Source organism: Lepidochelys kempii, chromosome 8 (genome assembly GCF_965140285.1).
Source record: "Lepidochelys kempii isolate rLepKem1 chromosome 8, rLepKem1.hap1, whole genome shotgun sequence".
NCBI classification, from domain to species: domain Eukaryota; kingdom Metazoa; phylum Chordata; order Testudines; family Cheloniidae; genus Lepidochelys; species Lepidochelys kempii.
The window spans coordinates 55,885,509-55,909,674 of NC_136387.1; the positions used below are offsets into that span (position 1 = coordinate 55,885,509).

Below are 24,166 nucleotides of genomic sequence, written 5' to 3' on the forward strand. Positions count from 1 at the left end.
GGTTTGTTATAACATTTTTGTATCACCTCATAAAAGGGAACTCTGAGAAACTTGACTAAATTACCACAGTTGGATGCAGCCAGTTTCTCATTTCCCCCTTTCTAGTTGTCCAAATCAGACTCCTCTTGAGGCTCTTTGCTCAGTTTCCAGCTGGACATGGTGTGGGCGAAGAGGAGCATTCCCCTTTTCTTACAAGATCTTGCCTTTAAAAAAAAAAAAAAAGGCAGATGTTCACTTGAGACCTAAAGCCTAGGCTGCTAAATTGACCAAGGATGTTTCCTTTGTCTTGTATAAAGTCTCTCTCCCACTCTGAGCTCCTTTATATAAAGTCCCAAGAGACCACAAAAGCCCTAACCAGTGGTCCAAAAAGGCTCTTAAAAGAACACCAATCTACCCACCCCATCTCCAGGATCCTTTACCCAGTTCATGTGGCTTTAACCAAATTCTGCTCTTAAGTAGAGTTTATAACAACAGAAGTTATACTAGTACTTCAACGTCTGGAGTGACACCATGAGGAAAAACTATGAAATAAACACAAATGTCTCTAAAAAATGGTTCAATCTGGAACTACAAACACTAAAATGCACTCATAATGGTTTCACAAGAAATCAGAATTTCCTGAATCTGTATCATTTTGGGGGTAACTACAATAATTTTGTAATTCCCCCCCTTAAATTACGGACATTGTCGCAACCTTAGTTCTATCTTAACTTTTGTGTGTGTGTGAGAGTGTGTGTGTATTTAGGAATTTATATAGTCCTTTAGCTTTGCATGGTGATTCACAAACAGATATATTTCATGCCTCACACATGCAGTCCACGTAATACAAGAAAACTTTTAAGGAGAGAGGAGACTGGAATGCATCCTACTGAAACTGCAGGAGAAAAATGTAGGCAGGCAAAAGGTTGTTACCTAAACTGGCACCGGGACACAGCGAGACAAGTATTGCCAGAAAGACCATGAGCTATCTAATGACAAGTACTACAGACCCCAGTTCAAGGTCTCATCTGGAAATCAGATATAAGCTGCCAGGGGCGCCAACTTTCTGATTTCTCAGGGGGTGCTCAACCACCACCCCATTCTGCTCCCTTCCCCAAGTCCGACTGCACCCCGCCCTCACTCCACCTTTTCCTGCCCACGCTCCTCTGCCCCTCCTCCCCACAGAGTTTCCTGCCTGCTGCTGAACAGCTGATCCTTGGCAGGCAGGAGGCGCTGGGGGGCAGGAGCTGATCTGGGACCACCGGTGGGCGGGAGGCACTGGGGGAGGGGATCAGTGGGGCCCGCCAGTGGGTGCTGAGCACCCTCTATTTTTTTTCCCATGGGTGCTCCAGCCCCAGAGCACCCATGGAGTTGGCACCTATGTAAGCTGTCTCTTGAAGTCAGTGGTAGCTAAACGTGAAAACACAAATGCAGCCCAACATGTCTTATTATAGCACCATAAAAAACTACTTCTCCCTCCTGGTATCCTCATATTGTATTGCATCTTCCTCTTCCAGTGGGCTTCACTGGTTCTTAATGAAAGTGTGTGATGTTGAACAAAGAAAGGGAGGAGTATTGAAAAGTATTTTCGATTTCTTGGTTCAGTTTCATCATTTGGAAAGTATTGAATAATACAAAGTAGTAGAAAAGGGTTTCTGCTTTAGTAGTTACTTTTTGGACTCAGCTAAAGGAAACTTGGAGCTCAGTTGGTAGAGTGGGGATAGGATGGAGGAATAGAGAGGGTACTGCATCTCCATGTCTGGAGCTCAGCTTAAGGGGCCCAGAGGTTGCGGGGTGCTAGGATGGGAGGAATAGAAGGCTAAACTTCAGGATAAGGTAGGAGCCCAAGCATTAGCACCCAGGGATTTGGGGCAGCCCAGGCTCTGCACTGAACACCTGGAGCTCAGCTAGGGAGGATAAAGGGGGAGCATTCCTTGGGTTCAGAATAAGGTTCAATGCCTAGGGGTAAGGTTAGGTGGGGGTGAAAAGAAAGGTCTCTGTAATAGAGGATTAGAGGTAAAATGGGGGATAGAGGGTGAGGGAAGCATAGGGCTCTGCACTAATGGGCTGAACCAAGATAGGGATGGGGGGGGGGGGAGCCTGAAGGGAAGGAGCACAGAGCTTAGAACAGAAGAACGGCCATACTGGGTCAGACCAAAGGTCCATCAAGGCCGGTATCCTGTCCTCTGACAGTGGCCAATGGCAGGTGCCCCAAAGGGAATGAACAGACAGGTTATCGTCAAGTGATCCATGCCCTGTCATCCAATCCCAGCTTCTGGCAAACAGGCTAGGGACACCATTCCTGCCCATCCGGGCTAATAGCCATGGATGGACCTATCTTCCATGAATCTATTCACATGAATCACGTGCGTTGTGTGAAAAAATACTTTCTTGTGTTTGTTTTAAACCTGCTTCCTATTAATTTCATTTGGTGGCCCTTGTTCTTGTATTATGAGCAGGAGTAAATAACATTTCCTTATTTTACTTTCTCCATACCACTCATGATTTTACAGACCTCTATCATATCCTCCCCTTAGTTGCCGCTTTTCCAAGATGAAAAGTCCCAGTCTTATTAATCTCTCCTCATACGGAAGCCGTTCTATACCCCTAATCATTTTTGTTGCCCTTTTCTGAACCTTTTCCAATTCCAATATATCTTTTTTGAGATGGGGCGACCACATCTGCATGCAGTATTCAAGGTGTGCACATACCATGGCTTTATATAGGGGCAATATGATATTTCCTCTCTTTTTTCTATCCCTTTCTTGATGATTCCCAACATTCTGTTTGCTTATTTGACTGTCGCTGCACATTGAGTGGATGATTTCAGAGAACTATCCACAATGACTCCAAGATCTCTTTCTTGAGTGGTAACAGCTAATTTAGACCCCATCATTGTATATGTATAGTTAGGATTATGTTTTCCAATGTGCATTACTTTGCATTTATCAACATTAAATTTCATCTGCCATTTTGTTGCCCAGTCACACAGTTTTGTGGGATCCTTTTGTAGCTCTTCGCAGTCTGCCTGGGACTTAACTATCTTGAGTAGTTTTGTATCATCTGCAAATTTTGCCACCTCACTGTTTACCCCTTTCTCCAGATCATTTATGAATATGTTCAATAGGACTGGGCCCAGTACAGATCCCTGGGGGACACCACTATTTACCTCTCTCCATTCTGAAAACTGACCATTTATTCCTACCCTTTGTTTCCTATCTTTTAACCAGTTACCAATCCATGAGAGAACCTTCCCTCTTATTCCATGACTGCTTATTTTGCTTAAGAGCCTTTGGTGAGGGACCTTGTCAAAGGCTTTCTGAAAATCTAAATACACTATATCCACTGGATCTCCTTTGTCCGCATGCTTGTTGACCCCCTCAAAGAATTCTAGTAGATTGGTGAGGCATGATTTCCCTTCACAAAAACCATGTTGACTCTTCCCCAACAAATTATTTTCCTCTATGTGTCTGACAATTTTGTTCTTTGTGATAGTTTCAACCAATTTGCCCGGTACTGAAGTGAGGCTTACAGGCCTGTAATTGCCAAGATCACCTCTGGAGCCTTTTTAAAAAATTGGCGTCACATTAGCTATCCTCCAGTCATTTGGTACAGAAGCTGATTTAAATGATAGGTTACAGATGACAGTTAGTAGTCCTGCAATTTCACATTTGAGTTCCTTCAGAACTCTTGGGTGAATACCATCAGGTCCTGGAGACTTATTAATGTTTAGTTTATCAATTTGTTCCAAAAACTCCTCTAATGACACCTCAGTTTGGGACAGTTCCCAAAGTTCCCAGCTTCAGCCTGTTAGTACAGAGTGAAGATGAAGACGTTGGGTGTGGAAGTGCAGGACTTGGGCTTGAGCTGCTGGAGCTAAGATGAAGCAGGGCACTAAGGGACTGGAGCTAGGCCAAGGCAGGCTGTGCTCCTGGGGGGCAGCACTGAGGGGCTGGAGCTGGGGTGAGGGGGGCTGTGCAGCTGAGAGGGGGCAGTGACACTGAGGGGCTGGAGCTAGGGTGAGGGGGGCTGTGCAGCCGAGAAGGGGCGGCACTGAAGGGCTGGCACTTGACTTGGTTGAGGCGCGGGACCGTGCAGCCGCGGAGACGCTAAGGGGCTGCTGGAGCCAGGCTGAAGAAGGCTGCGCCGTCGGTAGTGAGGCGAGGCGAGGCGAGGCAGGGCTGGGCCTGGCTCCCGCCAGCTGAGCACTCCCACTCCCCGCCGGGGGAGGGGGCTTCAGGAAACCTGGTCCCATCCCCGCTCTCCTTGCCCGGCCCCGGCCATGAATATGTAACTCCCTTCTATTTCCCGAGCTCCATTGCGGAGGCTGCCGCTCGCCATATTGTGCTGCTGGGGCTACGGCGGCTCCGCCCGCCGGAGAAGGGGCTCGGCCGAGGGGAGAGCCCGCAGCCGGTGAGCGAGGGGGCGGCGGGCAGGGCTGGGTCTGGTTCTCGGTTTCTTCCCCTGCCGGGACTGGGGTGGCCAGAGCTGCCTGGGGATCGCAGCCCATCCTTCGTTGGCTCCCCGGGCGGGGCCCCTTCGTGCCGCAACCGGGGGTTAGTCCTGACGGCTCCCCACGGTGGGTCCCTTCGCCTCAGCAGTGGTTTAACCCCGGTCTCCCGCGTGAGGCGTCCATGCTCCGGGGAGGGGGCCCCAGGGCCCGAGGCTCCCCACAAACGTGCCCCCTTTGTGGCGGGTGTGTTCGCTGCTCATGAGCAGGGAGGTGTCGGTGTCTGGGTTTCTCCCCGCAGCCCGAGCTGTCTGCGCTCTGCGTCCCCTGTCTCTGTGCTGGGGGCACAGACTCCTCTGAGCCTGGGCGGCGGGATTGGCTCTGGCTGCAGACCCCGGGGTGGTTATCTTGCTGGCAGTGAGTTTCTGTCAGACATGTCAGGGATGTCCGCCCCCCTCTCCCCCATCACCACGGGTCTCGCTAAAGCATCTATACAGCGCTTTGCACCTCCAGAGCGCTCTGCAAACGTTGATTAATCCCTAAGGGGGGTGGCAGCCCCTTCGTGTCCCTCGATTTATTGCTGGCAATCCCAGAGGGGCAGAATACACACAAAGAGCCGCGGTGCGAGGTAAATAGCGCTGCGTCGTAACCGCGAACAGTGCAAACCACAGAGAGGGCAAGATGGGTAAATGCATTTGGGGAAATGAAAGAGGATGCTATTTTACATAGCCCGGGGCAGTTATTTTTTGAGAAGGGGGTGGTAAATGTCTTGCTTTCACCTACTGACACGACCACTGTGCTATTATCAGTTTTTTGCTCTATTTTTTCGTTAAAGCCCTGTCCACACCTTCACAGTTGTGAGCGGTGGGTATTGAACGTTTAACTGCTGGTATAGAATGTATATAATTTTCAATAGGGTATCAAAAAAAGACTTGATTGAAGCAAGTCCTTTTGTCGAGGAATTGTGAAGGCTAATGTCCATGCTAGGATTTACACTGTTTCCAGTAACAATTTAACAGCACTCTTTGCTTAAAACTTTTGCTCTGTGTTTTAGTTTGGCAGAGCCTTTTGAGAGCACTTGCCCACCTTTAACATTGTCTAAATGAATATATAAAGCAATAATTTTAAGCAATATTTTTTTTTTTTAGTTTAAATGTCTTCCTGTCCTTTTAGGGTACACACTAAACTCCATTAGTTGATTTTAGTATCTCCTTTTCTATAAAAATATTTGGGCTAGATTTTAGTCCATGAATAATCCCATTGAAATCAAGAGGATCAAGTGAACTAATGTGATACCCAACACAAACAGGGATCAAATTCTAATACTATTATTCCTATTGGGTATTGGGGAGATGCAATGCTGCATGAGATCTCTAGTGATGGGACAGGTTTTTTTAAAAAAAGATTAAAAGAAAACCTTTGCGTTTGAAAACATGTAGCTAGTACATATGTGAAACTATTTTTGGATAGCTTGGGAAAGCTCTTTAAATATACCTCATTCATTCTGTGAAAAAGATATGATTTATTGTAGGAATTCCTGCTAGAAGTACTGCAGCTGAATTCTTCTGTGTTTTCATTATAAATTTACTTTTGTAATGTTACAATTTGTCATTTTTTATACATCGTGTCAAACTCGGAATGGGTGTACAAGTTGTCAGCCAAGACACTGATATTTTCTTTCACAAAATATAGTGTAAATCATATAAGCAGTTACCTTGAAGTATTATTTCACATTTAAAGATGTGTGTGTGGAGCTTTAGCCTGAATGGGTTACTTGTTTGGAGGGGGTGAAAGTGACAGTAAAGTGCCAGATCTGTGCATTTGCTAGGCATAGACATTAGTGTGAAAGTGACTGTGGGAGAGCTCCACTGGTGGCTGGATCTAAAGCCATGTCACATATATCTCAGTGATATGGAAATAGGTTCAGAACTTTCAATTAGGGGTTTATGGCTCTGTGATCTGACACTGATATTCATAATGCAAACAAATGTTTGTTTTCTGTAGTTATTCAATTTCATAATAGCAGGAGGCTACCACAGACAATGAATTTTAGGGTGATTATTTTATTTCTTGGGTGGATAAAATGACTTGACTTTCAGCATCCTAGCTCCAAACCAGCTCTGCTGTAATTGCCAAGAAAAGCACTGCCTGTTGTCTCACTGCTTAAGTAATATGCGGAGTCCCAATGAAATATGTGGCATTCTTCTCCCTGTATCAATGGCATGTTGTGTTTTAAGAATGACATACAGTAACGTGTTGTGTACAAAGATTTGCTAGTGCCTCTTGTGTAATTAGAGCAGGGTTTTGAAACTTTAGGGGCTGATATACATTGAGGTAGAAATGTAGTTATCAAACACGAGACACAGATGTCTTGATACCTGTGTTATTTTGAATTCCATTAAATACTGCATGCATCCGATGAAGTGGGCTGTAGCCCATGAAAGCTTATGCTCAAATAAATTTGTTAGTCTCTAAGGTGCCACAAGTACTCCTGTTATTTTTATTAAATACTTATTTTCTTCTCTCGCAACACTCACTTAAAAGAACCAAATGAAAAATCAATGTGAAATAAAGCAAGGCGAAAAGGCAGGCTAAAATATATAATGTGGAAGATAAAGTCAGCATACGAGCCGCTTTTTTTGTGTGTGTGGTTCATTTAAAAAAAAGTCCAGGCACAGTCTGGGCTAGCTAGAACACCAGTATAATAATTAATCAAGAACATGCAGGAAAAACAGAGGAATCAATGTAAAGTGAATCACTAATGCGTCACATAGTTCACATAAAGCATGGGTGGAATTGCAAGTGCCTGTTTTTGATTGACTATGGGGCAAGGGCAAAGATGGTTGATTGGAGAAGAAGGGTTGTTAAATCTGATCTTATTTTATTTTTTGTGGGGGAGATTAACTGATCTTTGGAGAAGTTTATTTTAAATTAAAGTAATTCAATTAAGAATGAATAGAGTTCAATGTTATCGTGGTGCATAGTCTTGTAGCAATGTAGAAATATTCAAGGAATTGTGATTTCTCCCCCTCCCCCCCACTTCCACCTCTGGATTGCAGTATCCTCTTGTGAGCAGTTTGAGCAAGAGCAGCAGTATTCTTTTCTTCTACAAGGTTTAAAAAAAAAAAATCCTCCTCCCTTCCACCACAAGGGGTTAAAGTTAAACTATTTCAGATCATTACTGGGTTTAAACCTGGTGTAGATATTGTTAGCCAAGATATATTTTGTATATGTGGTGAGAGAGAGGCCTGAAATCCGGTGAATTACTGTTGGTTTTGGCCAACCACTAGATCAAAGTTTTCACTTACTAAATGTAACAAAAATGTTTCTGTATGAGCAATGTAGATGTAAAGCAATTATATATAAGGTTGAGTTATTTGACTTTCAGAACTTCTCTTATATATTCAGGCAATGGAATGTCTTTTTCTTGTATGAAATAAAAGTCATATCACTTTCTGGTTTTCTGCAGATGATCTGACTCACAGTAGCTAATAAGTGCTTGAGGAATAACTTGCTAATTCTTGTGGTTAATTAAATTTTCTGTAGATCAACAAAGTGGGTCTCACCAACAGAAGTTGATCCAATAAAAGACATTACCTTATCCACCTTTTCTTTCTAATATTCTGGGAGCATCACGACTACAACATACTACATTCTCTGTAGTCTATTAACTAGTATCACTGATGATCAAACTGAGTGTTAGATCTGATAATAGTGGGTTATATTATATAAATTGCATGCTGACTAGGCAGATTTGAAAGTGGTGTTTCTCCTGATAGTTGCACGTGACCGAATCTCAACAGCTTGACTGAATCTGCTTGAAATGAGCAGCTTGATGCACCTCATTGCTGTGTACCTAAGGGTTTGCTACACATAGAAATGTTCCTGGGTTACTCAGGTAAGTCACTTGGTTAAGCTAAACAAGAACAAGGCACTCTTGTTCTGGAATAATATTGTCCACAAATAGGTTGTGAATGTAGCTGTTCTTGTCCAACTCCATCTTAATTAACTTTCAAATGTGGACAAGCCCTTAGCCACCACTCTGAGGCTGTATAATGGGCAAGACCTCACATACTCTTGCCTTGATTCTGTTGCAAGATTCCTTGATTCTGTGGTACTATGATAAAGCAGCTTGGCAATTCTGCCACAACTCCAGATACATTTTTAAAAATGAGTCTTTTACTTAAATATACAAATGATAAAATTGTTTTGATATTAAATTCATTTTTATGTTGTCCTTCTGTTTTTGGTATTGCACACAGGCACTGTCAATATGAGACTAATTCAGGAGTTCTCAATCTTCATTGCACCCCAACCTGCTTCTGACAACCCCATTAAAATGGGGTTGTGACCCACTTTCAGGTCCCGACCCACGGTTTGAGAACTGCTGAGAACCCACGGTTTGAGAACTGCATCGTAGAAGTTGGGGGAAGCCAGAGACTTTGGCAGCTGGGTTGAGGATAGTTGTGGCTTTTGGTGCCTGTGGCGGTGTGGATGACTGTTTGGATTATTGTGTAAGCAAGTTAGCTGTGTATTTCTGCTAAAATAATTAACAGCGAAATTGTTAACAATATTGGCATTTAAACTGTCAGAGTTCATAGATTATAAAACCAGAAATGCCCGTGATCATCTTGTCTGACCGCTTACATAATGCAGGCCATGGATTTCCCTGAATTGATTCCTGTTTGAACTAGAGCATATCACTTAGAAAAACATCCTTATTGAGTTGAATGGGCAATTTATACCTCCCAGAACTATTGTTTCAGGAAGATAACACTAACTTGGTTAACTAAAAAAAAATGAGCCAAGTGTACTCTGAGGGCTAGAATGGTCTTTAAAAGTGAAAGCTGTGATTCTGAAGCACAGCTCTGCCACAAGGGGTGCATTCCACAATAGGGGGATACATGGGGCGCTTTGTGTCATATGCATTACCAGCAGTCTGAGTTAAGGACTGAGTATGTACTGTTTCCCAGCACTGCCCCATTCTAAAAGTGATGAGGTGCATTTCTGGCTAAGGCTTACTCTATTTGTAACCTGCTTTCTTATGCTTCATAGTTTTTTATTTTTATTTTTTTTATAGGAAAGAGCTTATTGTAAAAATATGAGTCTGTTAGTTGGATAAGGGATGTCTTCCCTAGCCTGTATGATGTATTTATCCATCTCCATCATAGATTCAGATTCTCAACAATCTAAAATCTTTGTTTTGTGTGTTTTCTTTAAAATGTGTAGCCCTTTTGACGGTTGGTTGGTTGGTTGGTTTTTTAAATCTTTCCAAATGTGAGCTGATGTAGCACTGGCTAAATCTGATTTTTCAGGCTGTGAAAGTGGCTTAAACTGCCCCCATTCACCTCAGTGGGTTAACTCTGAAGTCTAATCTTGACAATCTAAGAGCCATATTTTCTAAAACTTAGGTGCCAGTCATACACAGAATGCAGTTATAGTAGCATGCCTTACTCATGTACACAGATTGGCGAACAAGGGACAGAAATGACAGAATGTTAAATGGTAGCGATTTCATAAAGGTTTTATTTGCTTCATCTTTGTGCAGAACTTCTATTGACCTCCTTGGGAGAGCTGCTATGGATTGTGTGTAGCATATGATCCTTATTCTGTAGCCTTAGCTCATGGACCATAATTAAAAATGTAATTTAGCTCTTGCCACAAAAGGCATGAACAGCCCTGTTTTGGATAATCTGGACTGTAATACAAAGGTTGATCCAGTTCCCACTGATGTGAATGCCAATACTTTCATATGGAGTTAGGTTTAGGTCCTTCATGGTGTGTTTTTGTTGTCTTTTTAAATTAGCTGTATGCTAAATCTTTATATGCATTTAATGCCTTTGAGTTCAAGTGCTGGTCTCGTCTGTCAACCTGGGCCAGCAGTGATGACTGATAAGATAGTTTGTTTTTGTAATGATTCTTCATTTCAGTCTTGGCACAAATCTTTAATCATGTGTGACAGCTTAATACTGCTTTTAGACAAAATACAGACACCGTATAAGTATAAATGTCAGTTCATTTTAGCTTGAATAGTAGGAAATTTCTGAACTACCTGTTGCATTAGTAAAGCTGAAATTTGAATTTTTATTATTTTTTGGAACAAAAAGGGAGAGATTTTTGGGTTTGTGCTAGAATTTTTTAAAACCTCCATCTTACTATGAAGGGGTGGCTTTAGTTTTAGTAATAGTCTTGTCAAAAAATTAGTGAACTTGAGTATGCATAAATATGGAAATTCCATATCAGAAATAACGAAATTGGAAGCTGAACCCAGCAACTTCCTTCATCAGCTTCTCCTGAGGGAATTCTACACCTAAAAGTACTATGCCAAAAAATTAAAACTTATGCGAACATTTTTTAAAAAAAAATTCTGAAAAATTCTGTAAATTTTATTTGTCAGTAAATAAATGTGGCTCCAGCATACCAGTGGGGAGCACAGGCCACTGGCTGCATTGAGGTGGGAGATCACTCTGAAGCCCCCACATCCCCTGATACAGGGACTCGTCAGTAGGCTGCACCTGACCCTGACACAGTGTAAGGGCTGGGCCTGCCCCAGAAACACCCCAGGGCCCTGCCCCTCTGTGCCAGGTGCACCAGTGTGGGTGGGCAGGCTCAGCCCAGCAGGATCCAAGTGTGGAGGAGCATAGTGTTGGGGAATCCAGGCATGGGGTGAGAGATTTTTGTGTGGGGCAATCTGGGTGTGGGTGACTCAGTGGAATATCTGGATGCACAGGGGCTCGGTAGGGGGTTCCGGATGCAGGGAAAGTGGGGCTCTGCAGGGGATCCAGGGGAAGGTGGTTGTGGCTAGGTGTGGGGGGTGGAGTGGGGAGGCCCGGGTGTCGGGAGACTGGGGCTTGATGGCGTGGGGGTCCAAGTGCAGCTAGTTGGGGATCAGTGGGGGCGGGGTCTGGGTGTGGTTGGCTCGGGGGGATCCAGGTGTAAGGGGGTATGGCTTGTCAGGGTGAGGGTTCAATGGGCCTGCTTAACAGGGGAGCACCGGCTGCTGCTGAGGGGACCCTGCATGCCAGGCTCCAGGTTCCCCCTGCAATTTCCCTATCCCCTTTTCTTCTCCATTCCCCTCCCCCTACCCTATTCCACCCCTTTCCTTCCCGACTGTCTCTTCCCCTCACACGCCTCCTTACCCAGCCCCACTGCGGCCACTCAGTGTTGCACAGAAAACAGGAAGGCTCCCAGCACACAGAAGGGGAGCGCGACTGGCACTAGGACCCAGAAGGCGGTGTTCAGCTGCAGAGTCAGTGGAGCAGAGATGCAGCCTCCTTCAGCTGGGCAGCTCTGTGCTTGCAGAAATGGGGGTGAGTGGGGCAGTGGCATGTAACCCTGTGTGTGTCGTTTCCCCCCCCCCCCATGTCTCTCCTCTGGAGGTAGGCAATTTCCCCCCCCCCCCCCAAAAACTGCGCCCATGGTCGCCCCCTCCCGCTCCCCCGCCCCAACACATGGCTTCCCTTTGCTTCCCTGCAGGGAAGCACAGGAATTCTGGGGGCGGGGGGGGGTGTTTTCTGCGGGCGTGCAGTCACTCAGAATCCCCACCCCTTGGAGTAATAGGCACTGGTTTGGTTTCAGCAGCTTTCTTGGTATGGATATGTTGTTAGGATGGCCCCGTCTAAACTGGCAAGTTTCTGCGCAGTAAAGTGGCTTTCTGCGCTGTAACTCCTGAGGTGTACACACTGCCAAGCCACTAAGTGTGCAGAAACTGCACAGCTGTAGTGCTTTTAAAAAACCACCCCGACGAGAGGCGTACAGCTTTCTGCGCTGGGGCTGTGGTGCCAGTATAGACACTGTGGCAATTACAGCGCTGCGAATGGCCTCCGGGAGGTGTCCCACAATGCCTGTTCTTACCTCTCTGGTTATCAGTTTTAACTTTACTGACCTGCCCTCAGGTGACCAACTGTCATCCGCCCATACATTCTTTTGCAAATTTGAAAGTCCTCTTCCTGTTTGCTTGGTGATGCATGCAGTGGTCTTAGTGCATCTTTCCAGGTGGCCATGCCTGCTCGATGCACCAGGCGATCACCCACTTGGAGCAATGCCAAGCTGCTGGACCTCATCGGCATTTGGGGAGAGGAGGCTGTGCAGTCCCAGCTGCGCTCTAACCGTAGAAATTATGATACCTACGGACAGATTTCATGATGAATGATAGAAAGGGGCCATGATCGGGACACATTGCAGTGTAGGGTAAAAGTGAAGGAGCTGCAGAACGCCTACCACAAGGCGCGGGAGGTAAACCGCCATTCCGGTGCTGCGGCCACGAGCTGCCAGTTCTACGAAGAGCTGGACGCGATACTAGGTGGTGACCCCACCTCCACTGCGAAGGCCCCTGTGGATACTTCTTTGGCTCACGTGCCAGTTGAGAGTGGACCGAGCCAGGAGGAGGAAATCTTGGACGAAGAGGGGAAGGGGTACCCAGAGGCAGAGGATGGCTTGGAGGCCAGAGATGCATGCAGTCAGGAGCTCTTTTCTACCCCAGAGGACACTAGCCAGTCACAGCAATCTGATCTTGGCAAAACGCAAACAGGAGAGGAGGCCCCTGGTAAGTGGATCTGATTTTGGGAATTGTTGGGGGCAGGAGGGTTGCAGAAAACAGGCTTGTCTCCCACCGCATACCTAATGTGAGTGGCGGAACAGGCTGTTGATAGACTCCCTCACTTCTCGGGAATCTCCCTTGGAGATCTCCAGGAAACTCTTGAAGATACTGGGCAATCCGCTGCCACAGGTTTCTTGGCAGAGATGCTTTTGTTTTTTGCCCATTAATGGTAACTTCACTGTGCCGTCACGGAGGGAGGGGGATGGATGACCATTGCTGCACACAAGCGAGCCGCATGGGGCCAGGGCAGAAGCCGCAGTCTTGGAGAAGACCCTCCTTTGATTCTCTGCTCAACCTCAGCAGCGAGATATCTTCCATAATGATCACATCCTGTGGAAAGTGTAGGGACAGGAATGACTATCAAGCGCCCCCTACAGTGCTGGCTCTGCCTAAGAGCCACGTGTCCAGTGTACAGCAGGGTCCGAGAAGAGTGATTCACCCTGCCCCTGTGGCTACTCACCATTTTGGGGGTCTTGTGGCTCGTGTGCTTGCCTGGGGTCAGCCAGTTAGTGACAGATGTGTGAGTACTGGCCGTGTTTTAAAGCACTGAATCAGTGTTGTCTGTGTTGCAAACAATACTGCTTCTTTAAAGTGTTGCATTTAGACTTCACAGAGATGATCTTGGGAGGTCAGCCTCTCTTACTGGTGGCAGAATGGCTGCGCAGAATTAGAAAGTGACCACGAAGAACTAAGGAGGACTTTCTGCGTGAGGTTATGATGCACTCTGCTGCTGAGAAACAGGAATTGAAGGAGTGGCGGGACAGCAAGAAGAGGGACTGAAAGGTGAACACGGCACGCCACAGTGAAGCCACGGAGCGGCTTGTAAACATCATGGAGTGCCGAGCAGACATGCACCAGGCAATACTAGCTCATCAAGCCGAGCAGTTCCACGCCCATCCTCCTCTACAGCTGCTGTCACAAAACTCTTTCCCATGCGCCCCATGCCTTACACACACACACACACACACCTCAACCTCCTGACTCCACTCTCTACCCTCAGCATTCCACTCCTCCCTCCTCACAGTCCAGCAGTGTGGACTTGCACTACCCACTGCACTCAACACCCATCCCTCTGCAGTTTGGCCCTGCTGAAGTACAGCACCTACTGCATTGCACTCCAAAGGAGAAGGTTGGGTATGATCCCTGGACATACACAAATATGTAGCTATCCAAGGACCCTATCTCCTCTGGAGACCTTCCTTTTCCCCCCTCCTCCTCCCTGTTCATGTATTTTTGTCATTTGACTCGCTCCTCCGGTTGTTGTCTTTTAATAAAATAATTGTGTTGGTTTGAAAACAATCTTTATTCTATTAATTGAAAGCAAAAAGAGCACTGCAAAGCAACATGCAATTATGTTAAACCCCCTTATTGCATCATGTGCACCAGTCACCTCTTAGCATTACAAGCACTGCAGTTCCGAGCATAGCAGCAAATATTAGTGGCTTTCAGCTTCGAATTGCAGCCTCGAGGCATCCATGATCCTTATGGGCCCGCGCTGTGCCCTTCTAATAGCCCTGGTCTCTGGCTGTTCAAACTCAGCCTCCAGCCGCTGAGCTTTCATCCTTCTCTTCACAAATATTATGGAGCATACAGCACACGGCTATAAGCATATGGATATTGTCATCGGCCATGTCCAGCTTCCTATACAAGTATTGCCAGCGGGCTTTTAAATGGCCAAAAACACACTCAACAGTCATTCTGCACTTGCTCAGCCTGTTGAACCACTCCTTGCTGCTGTCAAGTTGCCCCATGTATGGCTTCATAAGCCACAGTATTCAGGGGTAGGCAGGGTCTCCCAGGATCACAGTGGGCAGTTTGACTTCCCCTACGGTGATCTTCTGGTCCGGGAAGAAAGTCCCTGCTTACATCTTCTTGAACAGGCCAGGGTTCCGAAAGATGCATGCGTCATGCACCTTTCCAGACCGCCCTGCGTTAACATCCATGAAATGGCCACAGTGATCCACAAGCACCTGGAGGACCATTGAGAAATACCCTTTGCGATTAATGTACTCTGTGGCTACGTGGTCTGGTGCCAGAATTGGAATGTGTGTGCCATCTTTCGCCCCTCTGCAGTTAGGGAAACCCATTTGTGCCAAGCTATCCACAATGTCACGCACATTGCCCAGAGTCACTGTCTTTTGGAGGAAGCGATTAATGGCTCTGCACACTTCCATGAACACTACTCCAATGGTTGACTTTCCCACTGCAAACTGTTTAGCAACTGATCGGTAGCAGTCTGGAGTAGCCAGCTTCCACAGTACAATCGCCACCCGCTTCTCCAGCGACAGGGCAGCTCTCATTCTCGTGTCCTTGTGCTACAGGGCTGAAGTGAGCTCATCACACAGTCCCATGAATGTGGCTTTCTTCATGCAAAGGTTGTGCAGCCACTGCTCATCATCTCAGATGTGCATCACGATGTGATCCCACCACTCAGTGCTTGTTTCCTGAACCCAAAAGCAGCATTCCACTGTGGTCAGCACCTCTGTGAATGCCACAAGAAATCTCGTGTTGTAGCTGCTTTGCATGGTGAGATCAACGTCTCACTCCTCTTGCCTTTGTAGTTTAAGGAATAACTCCACTGCCACTCGTGACGTGTTGGTCAGAACGAGCAGCATACTGGTCAGCAGTTTGGGGTCCATTCCTGCAGCCTGAAAGGGGCAGGTTGTGTAATACACAACAGGTTGAAAGATGGTGCCAAATGTGGATGGAAGCACAGGGATTGCTGGGATGTGAAGCAATGCAGCACAGGGCATTAAGACTGGACCCAGGATGCCCTGCGACCCCCTCCGCCTTCCACCAAGTCTTAGTAGCAAAAGAGAAAGAGATGCTCTGTGGGATAGCTGACCAGAGTGCACCGTTCCAAATAGCGCTGCAAGTGCCACAAGTGTGAACACGCTATTCTGCAGGCAGCTGTCAGTGTGAAGGCACCACAGCGTTTTTCTTCTGCGCTCTCTGAGTGGCGTTGTAACTGCCAGCGCTGTAACTTTGCCAGTGTAGACGTGCCCAATTGCTAAGAACAGTGAATCCTGAAGTGAGTTTACCAAGGAATTTCACTACATGGCCAGTGATCATGTGAGCGCTAAACTTTGGACTAAGAAGATTGCCAATGCTGGATGTAAATTGAATATACAGCTAGACCACCTTACGAACCGAGACAGAGATTGATCCAGGTGGTGCTTGATCTGCAAGGAAGCCATGTCCCTTTGGGATTTGCCGTGATGATGAAATATGAAAACTAGTGAAAATTAGCATCCTTGTGAATTTAAAGGAATTTGGGGTCACTTTAAAAGCAGGTGATAATACAGTCAAGGCGCATTGTAAGTGGAGTAAGCCAATTGATGATAATTCTGTCTGTGAGTTGGAGAAGATATTGGAAAGAGGGATCAAAACAATTTTTGGGGTAGGGTAATGACACCAAGGATTTTTTTATATGGAAAAGAACAGAATGGATCCAAAAGGCTGCATACTAATGCATCCTGGGTATGTTAAAGGGCATACAGGATCATCAGAATAAATTTGAGCTCTGTTGGTGAGAATGGCATTATGTTTTAATAAAGGCGTTGTGTGTAACTTCTCCCTTTTTATGAAATGTTATTGTAATTAGTCTGATGCCTATTAATACACAGAAGAAAAAGAGAAATATCAAACTTGAAATCACCTGGTTTTAAAAACGTGCTACTGTCAAAGTCCTTTAGAAGCCATAAAACAGCCTTAGGAATGACGGGCACAATTTTTAATTCTTTAACAAATAATGCAGTAATTGTTCTCTTGACATCTAAAACAGGAGCATTGCCTCTTTTTGGTTAATGTTAACAGTGGCAATTTGCCCATCTCTGGTTTGTCGTTGCATATTCCGGGGCGGGGGGTTTGTGTGCGCGCACAAATGCTAATTAAGCAACTGTAAGAACATAACTGTCAAACTCAAATGTTTGCTAATGCAGGGATGAGCTGTTTAAGAGACAGACTGGAAATGTTGCTGCACTCTAGAGAATACTGATCAGTATATTTCACTGCCAGTAAGTTGTGAAAATTAACAGGAAGTTTCTAGATCTTAATCCACCAGGCAAAATGTGCCAGCTTCCGTTTTTCCCCTTCAGGAGAAGGAATATAATAAAGAAATCTTGTGCTATTGAATCTCTGGATCAATATTTTGTATTCCCCACTATCCGACATCATCTGGAGGGCTTTCTTAATAATAGTTTCAGATGTGCTACTGGATTTCTCAGAAGTATAGTGTTGAAGAGAAATACTATTTTTTTTTTTTATTGGAGGTGGTTGTGGATGATCAGGGATTTGGGGGCTGGCTAAATTTAAAATTTAGATTTAAAAATTCAGAACAATTGTGATCAGGAATGTAGAAGAATACTGAAGAACTAATCTCCTCTAAAACATTCCCCGCTATTAAGGGTGTCTGCCCTTAGATTGTTAAACTTCTATAAAGCCTTGCGGTCCTTTTGGACTTCTCAATTTTATTGGGTGTTTAATCATATAATTACCGTTAAGGCATTTCAGTGTTTGTGGTCTTGTGTTAGATTATACTGATTTTTAAATATTTGTTTTCGCCCTCATGGTGTCACTACAAGGCAGAATTAAGGTTCACATATGAAAATGGAGTTATGACACCCACGCAACAAATTTGGTTTTCTTTTCAGAGTAACCTTAACTTGGAATTTCTGGGTTTATTATGCTTATTCTGGGGGATAATCACAACAACGCTGTATTGTGCTGAACCCTAAATTACTGATGTACTCTCAACCTTGACTGTATCTTAATGTAGCCTCTGCTAAAGGAGAAACTTTCAGGCATGAAGAATATAGGTGTTGGTGGTAGTGGCGGAATCGGAGGAGATGGGACGGGACCAGAGAGAGTGACTACGAATCTTTTTTTAAAAAACAACAAAAAACCACCTCAAGTGTGGCCTATGGACAAGATTTCAGTGGGCTTTTTATTTTATGGGCAGTTAAGAGAATTTTGTTAAGTTCATTAAGAACAAAGGAAAATGTCTATCTTTAAGGACCAATATTTTAGAATTACCGTTAATTTATAAAAGATTTGCTTGTAAATTCTCAGAAAAAAATCATCCTATAATTAAACTGCTATAACTTTAGGGAAGATGCATCATTTTTCATAAGAGGTTGAATCCCTGCTTTAAGTGTAAACCTTAGCTCAGCCTTGAGTATGAAGTTTAGCTGGCACCTCCATAATAAAGCTAATACCTGTACATAAATGGTACTGGATAACTTGTGCCCTTGGATATGAATTGAACATCTAGCATTCACATCAGTGGGAGCTGTGTGTGCCTATCTGAGATCAAACATCATCTGTAAATGCTTCACAAACTATTGTTTCTTTTTTTGTATAGATACTAATCTCTTGTCTGCCATGGTGGAATTTCATTGCTGTAATTATTTTTTTGTATATAGTTACACCCAAATTTTAATTGATATTTCAACACCCACTTCTCTAAGTTGGAAAACAGAATGGTAAAGACCAGTTGTAAATGTTAGTACAGGATTATTATTAGAAGAGTTATCGCACTGTGCCTGTTTAGTTTTCAGTGTGCATTACACTATTCTTTAAGTGTAACCAAAACTGAAGTGATTGATTTAAAATTACAAATAAAAGGGTAGAAGACGTGCTTTAAAACTTAACTTGTTTCATCATGTTTAATATACATTGTACTGTAGTGATGTGTTATATTACTTGGATTAACATGCAATGATGAGTCCTAGTAATATTATATTACATATAATATATTTAGCAATATATGAACTCAGTAATGTACTATTCTAGCCTCTCTCAGTACACCTCTGTTCAGATCAATTCCCATCTATTTCTTCTTTATGTATCTTGAAAGAAAACACCCTGATTTCCCTCTCAGATTAGGAAGGTACTGGACTGATCTAGGTTGGTCAGCGGAGAGCAGAGTGGGGAACAGAGTACAAATGTGTGGGAACAAACAGTGGCTTCTTCAGTGTAGCATCTCTCTGACATTCTTATCAGCAGATGAAATAAAATAATGCTGTAATGCTAACAATTTTTAAAATAGTCCCCTAAGCATACTGATACGCATCTGTCCGCTCTTGGAAAAAGGAGGCATGATTAGCATCTATGGCCGACATCCAGGAATTCGTGTAGTCTTAGTCAATCAACCATTCTTGTCTCAGTGGTCTTGGGATATTGTTACATTTCTATCCAAGACTTGAAAGGTCAACTTGCTTTCTCATCCCTGTTAGCAGGGAAACTATGGGCTTGCAAATGAAGGGGCCTACAATTTCTGCAGGAATTAAACTTTCTTCAATAATAATTTTTTAAAAGGCCAGGCCTTTATAGTTGTAAAGATAATCATTCGTATGTCCTCTAGTGAAGTTTTGTTAATGAGACCTAGTCTACATAGAGGTCTTTAGTTTTTTATTTGTACAACTGTCAGTTACAGGTTGGGTTTTTGTTTTTTAAACATATATACTAGTACTTGTACAACTAGTACAACCTGTGGATGCAGTTAAACTAGTATGAATATACCTTATACTGGTATAGCTTACTCCCCTTCTTGTATGAGAATAAGATATACTGGTCTAAGCACCTTTACACTGGTATAACTGTGTCCATGTGAGGGAGGTTATACCATTAGGTACATCTTTTGTTTGTAGACAAACTCCAGTATTTGCAGGCACATTGCTCTGGTGCCTCATGGTTGGTACATTCCCCAACCTGCAGTAGAGAAATGAAAAAGACCCTGATCAGTCCCATTCAGGGGCAGGGCTAGAATAATTAGTTTGGGGTGGCAAAGGGATGGTAAAGACTATTATTAAGGGAGCATGGATTTTTCTACATATACACTTTATAAAATGGGGATAAATAATGTTGGTCACAATTTACTTACCATATTGAAGCTTGATATGCCTGTTGAAAGCAGCAGTAAATCTGTCGACAACTCTTTCCAGCTGCAGAGACTCGGACAACTTTTTTTCAATAGTCATGACATCCAAGTCCCTTACCTGGTCACTTGTCATGCAGTTCCTCAGCTAATCTTTCACGCATTGAAGACATGAGAATGCCCTTTCATATGCAGCATTTGATGGAGGAATACTTGTACCAATTGCACAGAATTTATGCAGCTTGTGGAAGGCAAATTTGTATTTATCCAAAGAAATTAGCAGCTGCAGCAAACTGTCAGTCTTGGACTTTTTCTCTTCTTCATAGCATTCAGTTACTTTTGCAAGAGGTTTACCTCTGTCTTCACAATGTCTATATCACATCCATAGTGTTCTATGATTCTAGTGTTTTAATTTTACATACTTTGGGTGAAGGCAATTGACACCATCAAGAACAAATTTTATTTTCAGAACATCTTATCTGAAGTTCTCTCCAGTAATTTAATCAATCTCTGACAAAAAGGAGTTTGTCCTGAAGTCTCCTTTATCTGTTCTTCAGTTGAAATGTATTCCTGAAGTTTTTTAAGCAACTTTTGTACATAACTGTTGTAAAGGGGCTAGCCGGGGCTTGACCCTCTCCGGGGTGGTGGGGAGCCACACCGGCTCGTTACACACAGTTGACTTTGGGGAATTTGTCTGGTCACCGGAATCTCCCTTGGCAACCCTTGCGGTAACTGGAATGAGCACCATAGGCCCGGGCTCTGAGTCAGGGCAGGGCACCAAATAGTCAGTAGCTCAGGCCCTCAGGTTGGGACAGAACAAACAGTTCAAGATTAGGCAGGCCCAGGCCCTGGGGTCAGGGCGGGGCAACAAACAGTAAGTAGCTTAGGCCCTCAAGCAGAGGCTGAGCAACACAGCATATGTGAATTAGCCCAGGCCTCCAAGGACCTGGAAGAGGGGGAGGCTGCCACCCACGAGCCTGCGTCCCCCCACTCCACTGCGTCCCAGCCCGGGGCCCTAGCAGCGGCAAATGACCCGCTGCTGGGTCAGTGGGGATCCTGACCGCAACACACTGACATGGGTTCTGGCAGAGTTACAGCCAGACTAGAGTCGGCTGTCCCTGGGCTACTTCCTAACTCCCCTCCTTCTGGAACCTGGGTCACCGCGGTGTTCTCTGGGATGTGCAGCACCATGGGTTCCTCGGGGTAGTGGGCAAGCTGCAGGTTCGGCAGCTCCCCTGGATAGTAGGCGCAGGGCAGGTCCAGCAACTCCCCTGGATAGTGGGCGTAGGTCAGGTCAGTCTTGGCCTGTCTGGGGCCGCGGGGTTTTCGCAGTCTCTGGCTAGGCTGGCTGCGTCTGGCCTCCCTGGTGGCTGCTCTTCAGTGAGCTCTGAGGGCCTGCCTTTCTACTTTCGGGTTGCCGCCTGTCCCTCTGAGGGGTGGGCTCAGAGCTTCCTGGCTCCGCTCACTCTGGTGTCTGGAGGGGCTTGACCCTCTCTGGGGTGGCGGGGAGCCACACTGCCTCACTACGCTGTGTGTTCCCAACATTTTAGATGGCTTCAAATAATTTCTGAAGCAGTGGTAATGACTTTGCTCCATATTTCATCAAATGCCTCTTCCAAATGTCTCATGTTCAGAAATTCACTGATTGGGGTGTCCACAGATCAGCATGCCTGAGAAAAGTCACACTCAACTGCTTGCAGGTAGTCAGATAGAACTTTAAGCAGTTAAATAATTTTTGTTAACATGCAAAGGAGAACAGCAAAGTCAGTCCAATACTGAACTAAAGACCTTGTGAACCCATTGCCCTGTCATCTCTTGATATATCTCGAGATATTATAGCAAATGACACAAGAATGGATGAAATTGCCTTTTTTCACAGCACTACAAGCAGAAACTTGGTATGCCCATTGAGTATCACAGAGCTTCTTCAATGCCAAGACTTTATTTTTGGGTTGTACTTTCTTAATGGCTGTGAATTTAGTGTGTAAAGCTGACCAAAGAGAAAAGTGTACAATTTCTCCAGATAGTGAAAAAATCCAGTGCATGTTTGTTTCCTCTGCATACATAAACAATAACTAAATTGAGCTTGTGGTTGAAACAATGAACACCATTGTAATACGGTTCTGCATATCAGTACAACACCGTGACGATGCACTCTCTTTCACGATGTGAAGAACACATTAAGTGACTTGACAAGATGGAAGCCAAAAAATCTTTCATATACTATGCTATGCAAATAATATCTCAACATAACTGACACTTGTTCAACTTTGCTAATGTCTTTAGTTTCATTAAGCATTACAGAGAAAACATTAGTCTCTTTCACTTCTTGGCTTATGCATTAATGGGTTTTTTTTGTTTTTTTTGATAGAATGTGAATGATTTAATTTTGTATTGATGAATGGGTATATTTTGCATTGCATGGCCCACTTTCAATTTTCTTTCTTACCAATACTCAAGTATTTGGCTATTAGAGTCAGTAGTACGAAGAAGTTGTCGTTGCTGCTGCTGTCACTCTCTTCTTTTCCTCTTTAAGCAATCCCCTGGACTACAGTGAGTCGGAGGACATCTGCCACAACTTCAATATACATACAGTTCTCCTGCACTGAAGCAAAATATGCAACAGTAATTTTCAACTGAACTGAAAGACCATCACCTTTTGACTGAATGATTTTGAATTAAGCCCGTACCATGTGACAGCTCTTGTGATTCTGTTTTCATGCTGTTGGAAACCTGCATCCTATGCCATAGCTTTTTTCCAATTTTCTGAAGCCATTACCAATAAACACAAATTTTTGTACAGCAATAGGTGATGAAAGAAGTCTGCATGGGAAGCAGTAAGCTGCATTCATTATTTCACTGTATTTGACCCATGGATATAAACCGAACCTCTATTTTGAAACTTCTCTACTCATTCTTGTTTCATTTGAAGAGAAGATCTAACTGTGGTTATTTTGGACCTTCAGATACAATTTGCACAGTATCACTTGGTTCCGGTGGAATCTTACTTCCTGGGCTTACTTTATTACCATGTGGGTTCTTTTCCAGTTTCCGTTCATGGTACTGTATTGCTCAGTCATTTCCTTCCACCTCTTTTTATTCTAATGAAGAATCTGATGCTGAATGTTCCACTTTCCATTCTTCTATGATACAGTCTTTTTCGTCATTATCTAAGGTACATAGTTTGGAGGTAATACTGGTAGAGGACTCTCCTACCGATCTTTACCCAGAATTAGGCCTATTCTTGAAGTTGAGGGTATATCTTGGCAAATTTCAGAGAACTTGCTTTTCTTTGATGCATTTTGTTTGCTGAAAAGTTCTGAAATTGTCCGTGATCATTTGCTTGGTATTTAAAAAACTTTTCTTTTTTTTTTTAAAGCTACTTCTGTTCAGAAATGGAGGCCTCACAGGTGGGAGCCCAGGCCGGATCCCTCTTACAGGCCACTGTTTTAGACTAGTCTGGGCTAGACTTCCCAGGCTAGCTTCCTCTTCCTGCCTGAGTCCACACAGCTGGAAAAAGTTGGGATAGGGGAGACAAAGGGGGCAGCAGTGCCAGCCCATAGTCCAAGCCTGCAGGGGAGATTGCGTGGAAAAGGAAAGGATTCATGCACTGACCCCCTCCCCGACCCCCCCGCTCCTCCCCCCTGCACAAAGGCTCTCCTGGCCCTAGCCCGGCAGCTGGGGGTCTGGCCTGGTTATGATCAACCTTCTCTGGCTCCTGATATAAACACCGGGGTTTATGTCAGTATAACTGTGTTGCTCAGAGGTGGATTTTTCACACCCTCTGAGCCACATAGTTATACCAATGTCAGTTTATAGTATAGACCTGGCCTTGGTTACACTGGTGTATCCCCTGTATGCTGATCATTTCAGCAGGAATCTCCCTGCTCTCTGAGGTAATCACTGCTTGTATTTCACTAATAACTATCAAAGTCACAGCTCACACACTATAATAAGGGAACAAAATGCCTCTGCTTCTATTCCAATTCTCTGATGTGGTGGGGTAGTGGGAAATATTTTTGTGGTGGGAGGCACCCACTACCCCTTGGTACTCTGTGGTATCATTCCTGGTCCCATTGGTGCTAATGGAAACCCCTGTGGGCAACAGAGAAACGATCATCTCTCTTTCATTCTATCTGCTGTCTTAGGAAATATATGGGCCTCAGCAACAGAGTTATTTAAGCAACCACTCCCTGTGGACTCCCACTGCTTCCTGAGCAGCCAGGAGGCTTGGCCTGGGGAATAAAAGATGAGCAGACAC

At 44.5% G+C, this 24,166-nt stretch overlaps 1 protein-coding gene across 4 annotated transcripts in view; it reads left to right on the plus strand.

The window, feature by feature from the left end:
* The first annotated feature begins 4,049 nt into the window (after positions 1-4,049).
* RNF2 (ring finger protein 2) overlaps positions 4,050-24,166 on the plus strand; it is a 53,253-nt gene continuing 33,136 nt past the window's right edge. Inside the window, exon 1 of one of the 4 annotated variants that reach the window (XM_073356674.2) lies at positions 4,050-4,392. The gene's annotated coding sequence lies outside the window, so the exon portion shown is untranslated. Of the gene's footprint in view, positions 4,393-4,455; positions 4,559-4,802; positions 5,058-5,116; positions 5,294-24,166 lie in introns of those variants that run through there. The other 3 variants (XM_073356675.2, XM_073356676.2, XM_073356677.2) reach the window with 3 other exon arrangements.